Source organism: Cyprinus carpio, chromosome B10 (genome assembly GCF_018340385.1).
Source record: "Cyprinus carpio isolate SPL01 chromosome B10, ASM1834038v1, whole genome shotgun sequence".
Taxonomy (NCBI): Eukaryota; Metazoa; Chordata; class Actinopteri; order Cypriniformes; family Cyprinidae; genus Cyprinus; species Cyprinus carpio.
In genome coordinates this window covers 22,307,382-22,316,757 of record NC_056606.1, presented here as the reverse complement: position 1 = coordinate 22,316,757, position 9,376 = coordinate 22,307,382, and positions in this window count along the sequence as shown.

Here is a 9,376-nt window from a genome sequence, read left to right as displayed (position 1 = left end):
TATTAATATAATAACAGGCAATGATTATAATAAAATAAACTATAAGACTATCTTTACCGTCGCGAGTCGGGATTCGAACTCGTGAAGCCCGAAATGTATTAACAGCGGGGCAGCTGTGGCCTAATGGTTAGAGATTTGGACTTGTAACCAGAAGGTCGCAGGTTTGAGTCTCGGTGCTGGCAGGAGTTGTAGGTGGGAGGGAAGTGGGAATGAACAGCGCTCTCAGCTTTCCACCCTCAATACTCATGGCTGAAGTGCCCTTGAGCAAGGCACTGAACCCCCAGTTGCTCCCCGGGGGCTGGATATAGCTGCCCCCACTTGCTCCGGGGTGTGTGGTTCACGGTGTTCATGGTGTGTTCACTTCTTCACTGCTGTGTGGTGTGCGCACTATTGGATGGGTTAAAATGCAGAAAGCAACCAATTCCGAGTATGGGTTACCCAAATGTCACGACTTACAACTTTCACTTTCAATCCACAACAAATCACCCACCATAATAACAACGACGCCAGCCTGACACCACGTAGGTTATAATTCATCAACACTTGTCTGAATCGCTGTGAAGATTGTGTCAGATCAACATGTGCAAGTGGAGACAGATGTGGGATCGTTTCAAAGCCTCGACACAATTTGGCACATTTGCTTCAACTGTTCTGCACATCACTAGATACAGTCCATCTAAGACTTTCCATTTCTTCGCCCTGATGAACTCCTCGACTGAACAGGCAGGGTGTTTTGGGTCATTGTCCTGATGCAATATGCAATACACTTTCTGATGAGTCTGGTGGCGTTTTATTGACTATTTAGGAGCCAAGATGGTTTTGTACCCTTCCATATTCATTCTGCTACTGTCATCACACATTAAATCATCATTAAAGTTGAGAGGGCTGTTCCAGAGACAGTCATGCATGACCATGCCATGACACCACCTCCACCGTGCTTTACACACGAGGTCATATGCTTGGGATCATTTGCAGTTCCCTTTTTTCTCCACACTTTTGCTTTCCCATCACTTGGATAAAGGTTAATCTTTGTCTCATCTGTACATAATAAAAGTTCTGAAACTCTACTGTCTCACCTTTGTGCTTTTTTCCAAACTCTAATCTTGCCTTTCTATTTTTGGTGCTTGTCAGAGGTTTGCATCTTGCTCTCCTGCGGACAGTAGATTGTCAGAGCATCACCCCAGATTTCTGGAGGTTGTTGGTGATTTTACAGACACGTATTTTAAGGTTCATTTTCACAGCTTTTATGATTTGTCATGATCTTAAAGTTTACATCCCTTGGCTCGTAATGTATTGTTTTGCCCTCTTGAGCATCAGTAAATGTTTTCACCTTTTGTAATAGTTGTGTATGGGTCCCTCAGTTATCCTCAGTGTGAAAAAATGGATCTCAAAATCAAGCTGTCAATGTTGGAAAGGGTTCAGATATGCAGAAGATGCTGGAAAACCAAAGAATGTGCAGGAGCTGGGGATTTTTCTGAAGAACAGCAGGCAGTTGAACTGCTCAGGACCAACAAGGGACTCATGAACAACTATCACAAAATAGAAAAACAGTCATGGGTCATATAGGAAATAATACATAGTATTAAAGGATTAGTTCACCCAAAAATGAAAATTATACACATCCTATGTGTATGACTTTCTTCTTTCAGATGAATCCAGTCGGAGTTGTATTAAAAAGTGTCTTTGGTCATCAAGCTGTTTAATGCCACTCAGCGGGTGTTGCATTGCTTCAGTCCAAAAGAAGTTAAATAAAAAGCGCCCATCCATATATATATATATATATATATATATATATATATAAAAAAAAGTCTCACACTGCTCCGGGGGGAGAACAAAGGCCTCCTGTGGTGAATCAATGCAATTTTGTAAGAAAAATACCTATATTCAAAATGTAGTAATCACTTTAATGTAGCTTGTGCCAACAGTTGTACACTGAAGCAGCTCCGGGAGCATGATGTATGAGGTCAGCTTTGAAAGTGAAAAAGTGACATGACATACAGCCAAGTATGGTGACCCATACTCAGAATTGGTGCTCTGCATTTAACCCATCCGAGTGCACACACACACAGCAGTGAACACACACACACACCGTGAACACACACCCGGAGCAGTGGGTATCATTTATGCTGCGGCGCCCGGGGAGCAGTTGGGGGTTCGGTGCCTTGCTCAAGGACACCTCAGTCGTGGTATTGCCAGTCCGGGACTCAAACCCACAACCTTAGGGTTGGGAGTCAAACTCTCTAACCACTAGGCCATGACTTCCCCTTTGCACATGCGCTGGTGAGTCTTGTGGAAACCAACGTTTGTTTACAGCAGGGGTCGGCAACCTATGGCACCCGTGCCAACAGTGGTACGCAGAGGGATAATCGCTGGCATGCAAGCAATAGGGAAAACTGCATACTGACGTACATTTTGAGGTAATAACTTCTCATAGTCACACAGCCTGTTAGGAGCTATAAACACTATTAAAGTGTGAGAATTAACTTGTGCTCAGCGGTCTAACAGCGCTTGTCAATGTCAAAATGACTCAGATGGCCAATCAAATTAAAGTAGGCGGGGTTTACTGTTGACAGAAGCAGAGCGCGAAACTTCAGTTTAACATTAAAGAGAGTGAGTTAAGGTGAAGCTGCAAATCATTTAATATTAATCAACTTTCAACAATTTTATGATAGAAATGTTAAATGACCGACAGCCATGTCCAGTGATGCAAACTACATGGCCATTTTGAAAGAGCGAGAGAGATGTGTAAATTGTCTGCGTTTTGTGTCTCTACAAACAATGAAGCTGAGTTTAGTTACTCAAAAAAACCTGAGATTTTTCCCCCTCATTGCTGAGAAATATGTAGCGATTCCGTATCGATTAATAAGTCACGTGGCAGCACTGAAAACTGACAACAAGCATCATTTAATCGATGCACGAGCACATCAATTAAAGTAGTGCATTAATATAGAAGGGTGATTAAACTGAACGTTACAGTGGTGTTCAGTACGTTCACACTGTATATCTGTTATTCAAGAAACACAGGAGGCCTTTTTTTACCCCCCGGAGCCGTGTGAGACACTTTTTTTTTTTTTTTTATGAATGGGCGCTTTTTATTTAACTTCTTTTGGACTGATGCATGCAACACCTAACCCTAACCCTAAACGAAACGGAGGTTTAGTATAAGCTGTAGACACGGTTCTAAAACGGCGCTGATGGTTTTACTCGTGATTAACTCTTTTCATAGCGTCATTCTCTGGTTTTTCCTGATGGTTTCATCCTTCAAACCTCATTAACCCTTTCCTGTGTATGAGTGATTGTTTGTTTGTTTGTTGGACTAGTTGGTGTTAGTGTTTAGTTAATAAAACTCTTGTGCAAAAATTACATGAGTTTCTGATTCTGCCTTGCAAAGTAATGTCCCTTTAGGATTTTGATCCTTGCTACATGCTCAGATGCATTATTAGGCTACTATAAGAAGGTTCTTTTCTGTGGCCAATATGGCAAATATCCTTTCTTAGAGCTTATATGAAATTACACTAAATGTTCGCTGGATGAACAGATTAGTTGATGGGAATTTAATTCTGCTACAGTTACTGCTGGCAGCTCATATAAATAATTGTAATTAATCAGAATCAATTGTAATTATTTATATACATTTCCCCTTTGGGCTAATTTGCTACAATATAGATATAGCCTTAATGAAAACCCAGTCCAGAGCATTCAGAAGCTCAGACTGGGCAGAAGGTTCACCTTCCAACAGGACAATGTCCCTAAACCAAGCAAGAGTAGCTTTTAGACAACTCTGTGAATGTCTTTGAGTGGCCCGGCCACAGCCTGAGCTTGAACCCAATCCAATATTTCTGGAGAAACCTGAAAATGTGTGTCTGAGAGGTGAGGAGAAGAATGGAAAATAATTGCCAAATGCTGATGAGCAAAGCTTGTCGCATTATACCCAAAAATACATGAGGCTGTAAAAGTGCTTCAGCTAAGGAGTTAAGGGTTTGAATACTTTTGCACAAAAACACTGTTGTCGTGAGAGCGAGTGAACCCTCAGCTGTAGTTCAGTTTCTGTTTTGCTCGTGATAGTAAAGCTGCGGTTGTTGAAACACAATCACACAATATTTCAGTGCTTTTGTGTAATAAACGGTTTTCCTGTCACTAAAGATGCCAGAAAAGCCTCATCTCTGCGCTGCAGGCTAAATGCCACCAAGTCCGTGCGAGCAGACGTTCTCATCTGTTTGTTCTTGTTCAGACAAAAGCACACTGAAGTGAACTGAATCTATTCACTAATCTGGAATTTTCCCCAGTGTTTCATGTCTTTTCAAATCCCATGTTTTTTTTCAGCACTTCCAGCAGAGCCAAGATCAGATCCAAGTCTCCTCCGGCAAAGCCTTGAGCTCGTGGAAGAGGACGGGTGAGTCTTTCTTCTATAAACCCACATCTTGAGCACAGTGTTCAACTTCATATCAGCTAAAAAAGCTCATTTTGACAAAATTATCATATGATTTGGAATATGTGACCTTGGACCTCAAAACCAATCATAAGGTCATTTTTTTGAAATTGGGATTTATACATTATACAATAAATAATCTCTCCATTGATGTATGGTTTGTTAGGAGGACAATATTTGTCTGAGATACAACTATTTGAAAATCTGGAATCTGAAGGTGCAAAAAAATCTAAATATTGAAAAAAATCATCTTTAAAGTTGTCCAAATGAAATCCTTAGCAATGCATATTACTAATCAAAAATTAAGTTTTGATATATTTAAGGTAGGAAATGTACAAAATATCTTCATGGAACATGATCTTTACTTAATGTCCTTAATATCTTTACTTGGCATAAAAAAATAAATAAAAAAAAATCAATGTTTTTTTTGGCTATTGCTACAAATATACCCCAGCGACTCCAGACTGGTTTTGTGCTCCAGGGTCAGAAATATCAAATCACCTACAGTTATGTTTTTCTCATTTTCTAGAGTTTCACAGCCTTAGATCTCATCATAAAAAAGAATAATGAATATGATAAGAGAGAATGGTGACTGATTGTACAGTTCAGAATGAATTATTCCTGTAATCGAGTGTTATTTTTAGGAAGTAAATGTTTTATTTATTGTATATTTGTCTGTTTCAGATGCGTAACACTGTGGAGATTGAAGCTACAGATGTTTTTGATGCTGCTATTTGTGATTTTATTTTATTAATTTTTTTTAGGTGTATGTAAATGTGACATTTTAATTTTGCTGTGGTGAAAACTTTTTTTACTTGATTTTTATTGTTGGTTGTAATGTTGTGTATTATTTAATGTAAATGATGTTTTAGGTGATTGAATAAAGGGTTCTGTTTGATACACTGCAGCTCTCCCGGAGTTTAAATGCATGAATGAATGAACGCTGAACTCTTGATGCAGATTGAATCCTGAATGCTTGGGTTTGTGTGTGTGTCGCTGGAGCAGATGATCATGTGTGGCTCTGATAGGAGGAGTTTAACGGCTGATATAAGAGTGTATCCGACTCTCAGATCCCACAGGATTCACAGCCAGACTCACTGATCTTCAGATGGAGCTCATAGTGTTCGGGATTTTACTCTCCCTCACCTTCAGCGCTGTTCAAGGTAATAATGAAGATTACTGCAAATAATAACCACTGTAATCACACTCATGATTTTTTTATTTTGTGTGTGTGTATATGTCTATGTATATATATATATATATATATATATATATATATATTATTTATATATATACATACACACATTGTTAATCTTATAGAGTGCATTAACTAATCTATTATAAATATTTTTACATTTATTTATTTTATATTATTTACATATACAGTACAGACAGCACATGTACTATTTTTACTGTTATTTACACTACAGGAATTAATCAGAAAATTGATTTATTAAATTTATTTATTTTACATTACAGGAATTAATCTCTTGGTCTTTCTAACAAATATTACTATATATATATATATATATATATTATATCATAATATATATATACTATATATATCATATAATGTACAACATATAAAATATATATATAAAAGTACACACATATTTTAATGTTAAAATATAAAATAAATTTTATTAATTTTATACTATAGGAAATTCTATTCTAACCATCTATTTTTGTGTAGTTTTTGTAAATTTTATCTATATATAAATATATAATAATAATATATATAATAATATTATATATATATATATATATATATATATATATATATATATATAAAACATTTACCAAATTTTATTAAATTGACTAAATAAATATACATACACATATAAAGCATTTTATTTTAATGTCCATTTCTCACTATATTAACTTTCAACTTAGCTTTTTGCCTCAATGAACTCCTAATTTGCTGCTTATTAAGTTCAGGGATCTAAAATATGGTCATGCAGAAAAAGGCATTAATATGTGCTTTATAAGTACTAATAAACAGCCAATATGCAGTTTGCATGCTAGGTAATAGTGAGAATTGGTCCCTAAACGTTTTTTTTTTTCCACTACGAGAGTTGATCTTTTAGTTGTATTTCTGGTGTGAATGTTATCAAAGGTGGTTTGTTTTTGGTTTTGGTTTTCAGGTGCCACACCCAAATGTTGCGTTGACACAACTAAGAAGCTTTCACTTGATATTCTGCAGAAAGTGACTAAATATGATGTGCAGACGAGACACGGCGTCTGCTCCATCAACGCGCTCGTGTGAGTTATTGATGATATGGGTTATTGAATGACGAGTTTCTGAAGGATTGTAATTAATGTGCGATTTCTGCTTTCAGACTGTACGCCAGTGACAAGCGATACTGCGCGACGCCCAGAATCGAGCGATTGCTGCAGTTCGTACTGAAGCGTAAGATGAAGAATGATGTGAAAAGCGCCTCTGCTGTTTGAACACATCTGTATACGGACAAACATCTGTCACACTCTTTCAGAAAACATTTACTCATGGATTGTTTGCATGTTTTTCTACGTCTTCAAATTCATTTATTGATCTTGCAAATGTAGCTGCATTTTGTACACATTTTAACGCTTTTATGATAACTGCTTTCTTTCAAAAATGTTTTTTCTGATTTGTTTCATGTATTATGTTTGTAGTGCTTTATAGAAAGGCACTGATCAAAATTATTACTTCAAGTTGAAAAGCTTGCCTTTCATTAATTATGATATAAAATAAATATAAATAAAATTGAATTAATAAGTAAATTTTTATTTTTTTTTTTTTTTTTTTTAATTTATGAAAAACAATCTTATGAAAAACAATGCTAAAAGACAAATGCTATTTTTGAAGGATCGCGTGACACTGAAGACCAGGAATATATTATAATATACGTTATAATAATACACTAATATATAACTGATGCAAAGATGGATTTCATCTTCAGTGTCACATGATCTTTCAAAAATAAAATGTGTATGTATATACAAATAATTAAAAAAAAACCAGGCACTGTATATATACATGTGTATATGTGTGTGTATACAAGAAACATTTGTAGTTTTATTAGATATATATAACTAACTATTACTAATAAAACTATAAATGTTCTTGTTCACAGTGCATTGACTAGTTAAATATTATTAAAAATATATATTAATGTTGAGATTTGGATGAACTGCATTTTATATATATATATATATATATAATAACAGTGTTAGTAAAATGGACTCAAGTTATTCTAACACAAAATTTTAGGATGCAATAGTTAATTGGCTAATTGCAACCAACTATATATATAATATATATATATATATAAAAAGTTGCAATTAGCCAATTAACTATTGCATCCTAAAATTTTGTGTTAGAATAACTTGAGTCCATTTTACTAACACTGTTAACAATAAACAAACCAAAAAAACACCTTATTGAAGGTTTGTTACTGAAACCTGTCGCATCAATCTACTCCAATAAATTTAATCATGGGCCGACAATAATAACGACAAGATACAAGGCATATTTTTATTTCTAAAAAAGTTAATTCACACCACATAAAGAGCATTAAATCCATCAAAGCAGTTTACAGTTGACTTCAGATGTTCATAATGGGCACAAAGTCAAAAGACAATAAACCATGACCAGAAATCACTCAGGATTACGGTTTTGTAATTAACCGACTACAATCCAAACCACAACATGATTTCATCTCATTCATGCGGGATGACATTGAGTGGTTTCTCACGGATGATTCTGGCACGTTAAGATTTGCAGATGTTTCATATTCAGTGGTTCGGCTTCATGTAAAGCTCAGAAACATGTGACATAATAACACACAGCTCTCAAACATCTACTACTCCGGTCAAAAAGGTCACTTTTGTTAATAAAGGCAGTTAAAACCCAATCAACAAACAAGTGAGCAGAGGTCAGACATTTATATCAAGATCTGAACATAAACCCAAATAATGATTCTAAATAAATACACATACAGTAGTTAGTCACTGCATTGATCAAACTGCTCTAAACTGTCCCATTCCCATTAACTAGACTTAACTAATCACTAATGCTGTTTACTTCATCATAACTCGTGTTCGAGTCGAGGGATGTTCGCTGATTGTCTTCTGAGCAGCTGTTGTTCTGAAAATACAGGACTGAAGCTGAATCTTTAACACACTCACTGTCTGATCCTTTCTTCACAATCACACTGTTAGTGGACTTCAAAACACTTTTGTTCTCTACATACTGCTATGGATTATACTCCTTCATAAAATGATAAGTAAAATAAAAAGGAAGGTTTAACTTTGTTATTGAAAGCTACTTTTGTTGAAGGGGAATTTCTTTTTATTTTACACTTCCTTAGTTTTTTTTTATTTGTTGTAAAATAGTAAGGAAATGTCAATTAAAATGAATGATGCACAAAAAAAATCCACTTGTTACCTTTTAAAAATCCAATTTAAGGGGATTGTATTTATTACATTTCGACAAAAAAAAATAATAAAAATAAAATAATATAAAAAATGAATTAAAATCGCCTTAAATATCATTACCTTTCAAAAATCGAATTAAATTTAATCGAATTTAAGAGGACTGTATTTTTATTACATTTCAGTAATAGAATAAAAATACACACAAAACAATTAATATACAATGATATACAATAAAATTCACTTAATATTATTACCTTTCAAAAATCCAATCAAATTTAGAGTAAAAAAAAAAAAAAAAAAAAAACACAAATAGAGAAATATTATCCCCTAAAATTTAATTATATTTTTTAATAACAACAAAAAAGTTTGGAAAATATATATATATATATATATATATATATATATATATATATATATATAATAATAAAATGAAATGGAAAAATAAAATCCCCTTAAAATATCACCTTAAAAAATTATCTTTTTTATTTTGTATTAATTTATTATTAAATTTTAGGGGATATTTGTTTA